At 29.8% G+C, this 3992-nt stretch overlaps 1 pseudogene; it reads right to left on the bottom strand.

Moving 5' to 3' along the window:
• Positions 2515 to 3630, bottom strand: LOC104704448 (annotated as a pseudogene).

The following is a 3992-nucleotide window of genomic DNA, read 5'->3' as shown; positions in this document are numbered from 1 at the left end:
ATATATATATATATATATATATATATATATATATATATATATAATAACATAATAATGCTAGTCGAACTATATTTTTAAGAAATAAACACTTAACCAAAATTAAATTTCAATTATCACTAATAAGTTAACAAATCTATATACTAAACTTTACATACATCCAAAATAAATTAAGTCAGCATATGAAATACATAACACATCACTAGGATGATATAGCTTCGCCATATGTCACGGTATAGTTAAATTATTGCGACTATTTGTTACTAATTAGTGATAAAAAAATAAAATAAAATAACTAGTAGCAAAATTGTAGTTATTTGTAAGAATTAGTGACAGATTTAGATACCAATAAAATTCGTGGTAAATTGCTACTGATAATTAACCATATTTCTGTAATAAATGTACTCACTATTTAGCATCATAACTTAATTTGTTTAGTTACTTATTATTTTTGTAATAATTAGCTACTAATAAATGGCAATATATGTGTAATAAATATACTTATTATTGAAAAAAATTTGTCAACCATTAGACCACAACAGACCGGCCCATTAGCCAAATTCCTACATTTGTAGAGAGCGGAACTCGATCAAATAATTCTAATAATTCTCACAAATTAACTTAAAAATACTTACAGTGACCATAATATTAAAAAACATTCATGAAGCAAACTTGTAATAACACTACAAAAATCATGTACTGATATTAAGATTATAAGGTCATTTATCGTTTTATTAAATGATATAATAGTTATTTTTTTGTCATTTTTTATTTTTGGGTAGTGTTATTTATATTAAACGTTGTTATATTAATTTTAGCGTCGCTTAGCAAACGATGTCAAATATATACTCTAAGAAAGAAAATATAAACGATGTTAGTTAAGATCAATTTTTAAAATGACGTTAACTTTAATATTTGCATCGCTTCTAAACCGACTCAAAATATAAAATCATTTTATTTACATTGTTGAAAATGACACTTAACATAGATATATGATTTTCTGAATATTATAATATATTAGAAGTATGTATTTACTGTAATGGATAACAAGAATAATCCTTAAAATAAGAAACAAATTACCATAAAATTTAGCAAACTTCTCAATGAACATTCAGTTGAAATAATTGATTAAATTATTCCCAAATAATACAATTGATCGAGGGATAAACATAGTTCCATCGATCAAATGTATACGTCCAATAACAAAGCTTAAATCTTAGTACCCTAAACTAAAGGCAATAACATAAGTCGCCGTGTTGAATTTTTTTTAGAAAAATAAATAGCAACGCTTATTACAGTGAATGATGAAAAACGTGTATAGTTACATCACAACTAATAAGTGATGCCACATATTAGCATCGTGTGATTCAAAATTTAACATTTTAGCATCACTTATTTTTAAGTGACTCAAATTTTAATAACTTAATATCATTTTTTATAAGTGACGCAAATTTATATATTATAGCATCGAGTGATGTCAAAAAAAGTGATGTAAAAATATCTTTTTAGCTGTAGTTTTTGTAAGCAATAGTTATAAACTATATACAAATATATTTTGGGGAACTTCTTAAGCTAATTAAAAAATTATATTGATGATGCAGCAGAAACGTATCGTTCATAGCGGCGTCTTTTCACAGTAGGCTCAACTAGGTAATAATTATGTTTCTTACCCACAAATAAACGGTGTAAATTTATAACAATTTAATTAATGAGTATAATTATTGAGATTGTTTCTCAGCATATTTTTTAAAAACACAATCAAATTGATGTAAATGTTTTCTTTTTCACTATCATCCATATAATTTTTATTTTAATCTTCCCTCAACTATTTCTCTCCTTCTCCGGCGAGTATATATCTCTTTCCTCATCTCTTTCTTTCCTCATATCTTTCTTTCTCAGAACTTTTCTCTTCCTTCTCTTTCTTCGAGTTAAGTGGCAAGGTAGAGTTTTGAAACTCAGTTTTCCTTCATTCACTTGTTTTTTTTTTTACATCTTTAGGGTTTTAGCATATATGAAGTTTATAGATCTGATTTTCTCTATGATTTTTAGTTTTTTTGGATCTTGAAAAGTTTTAATTGTTTCTTAACAAAATTTAGGGTCCTGCTGTACCTTTTGATATTTTTTCAAATGCTTGTATTACTGGTTCATTGCTAAACGTATGTTTATTTAACCTTGGTGATGTAATTATCTAACATATTCACAGTTTTTATTTAGGGTTTCTATATGAATGAATATGCTTTTTTTGTTTGATGGTTTCCCGTGCAAGATACTCTCCGTTTCAAAATATAAGATGTTTGAGTTAAAACACGCATATTAAGATCTCTTAACATCTTATATTATGAAACCGAGGGAGTATATCCCAACGGTTCTCAAAGTTCATTTGATGCTGCTGGTGGGTCTGGTGGTAGAGGTGGAGACCATCGTGGAGGTGGTGACAGCTATGGAGGTGGTGACAGCCATGGAGGTGGAGGTGGTCAATAGGATTTTTTTAAATATATTTTTTTTGTGAAAACAAAATTAAAATTCTAGAAAACATGAAACAAAGGGAGTAATAACTGAATACAAAACAAATGGAGTTATAAATTCTCCAAGAATGGAATAACATAATAACTCTGATTTCATGAAATACGAAGACAATGCATAATCTAAGGTTGTCGGCCGGTAGTAACAGTTGATGTAATCAATCAAAGGAAAACTCATTTGTTCAGGATAGGTCATCATCTGAGACCAACCATTCCTCTTGCTGACCCTGATTTTGACTCAGATTGTCAATTCCATATTGAGGCACAATCGTCGGATATCCATCCTGTTGTTGATATTGATTATGACCAAGATGGTTAACATTTGCATTATGATTATAAACACCAACTGGATTTATCACTGGATAGTAATCTTGTTGGGCAGCAGCAGCAGAAAGATTGTTACCGGGAAAAGTATTAACCTCCTCTGGTATCTGGCTTGAAGAGATTATAGGCCTCAAAAGCCATAAATCATTAGTTACTTGAGGAGAGTTGGAAACATTGAGAGTTGGAAAGAATTGAGAATTCACTTCAAGTGAAGATGTTGGTGCCATGACATTTGTAGCAGCTTCCGATGATTCACCATATTCAACATGGGATTGCGTTAGGATTTTGTTTTTGTGGTGATAAAGTTCTTTAAGATACTGATCAATGTACTTACACAAATCTTCACGATGTATGTTAGTCAGCTTAAATCTATCTGCCTTCCCACCAAGAAGTTCGAACATGGCTTCTTTCATCATCCTCTCCGCATTGTCCTTCATCTTTCTCTTGTTATTCCTCATAGCTTTTGATATATTTGTTTGAGAAAGCCTTCATGGTTCACCATTTTTTTCTCTTGCTCCATATCTTTCAGCATCTCGAACTTCTCCACGACGTTCTTTACTCCCAAGTTCGATGGCCAGACCTCCGGAACTGAGTTGAATGGACTGTAAATCACAGCACATGCTTCGATTCCGCAGAGTACGGAAAGCTCGTGGATCTTTTTCTCGAAACCTTTCTTTCTCTTATTGAACGTTGCTTTTCTCATTGAATCATTTTCAATGTAGGATAGGTTTAGCTTCTTTCTCGTCTTGGTATTGACCATAATTGAAGAAAAAATATGTGTTGTATATTAATTATGTTTAGTGATTTTGTATGGTGTGTGTTGATTTATCAGAAGTTCGTTTATATAGAACAAATGATGAGCTGGCAAAATTTAATTAAAAGATATCACATTAAATTTTATAAAATTTATTAATTACATATTTTAAGTAAAAAATCTTTAGGTATGCCACTTGGTTGGATACAGTAAACGAACATTTATTGGTGAGATTTGTTGTTCAGATTACAAGATTAATTATCATCACTAACCATCACTAATGTTGTATTCACTGGTAAAATTCTGGCTATGAATGAGTAAATGAAAACACCAAAAGTTATCATTTTCATTTATGAAGATACACAATAATTAAATTTGGTGAAATTGTTTTCTAT

Source organism: Camelina sativa, chromosome 7 (assembly GCF_000633955.1).
Source record: "Camelina sativa cultivar DH55 chromosome 7, Cs, whole genome shotgun sequence".
NCBI classification, from domain to species: Eukaryota; Viridiplantae; Streptophyta; class Magnoliopsida; order Brassicales; family Brassicaceae; genus Camelina; species Camelina sativa.
Note: the sequence above shows the minus strand (reverse complement) of the source record. Positions and strands in the feature narration are given on the sequence as shown.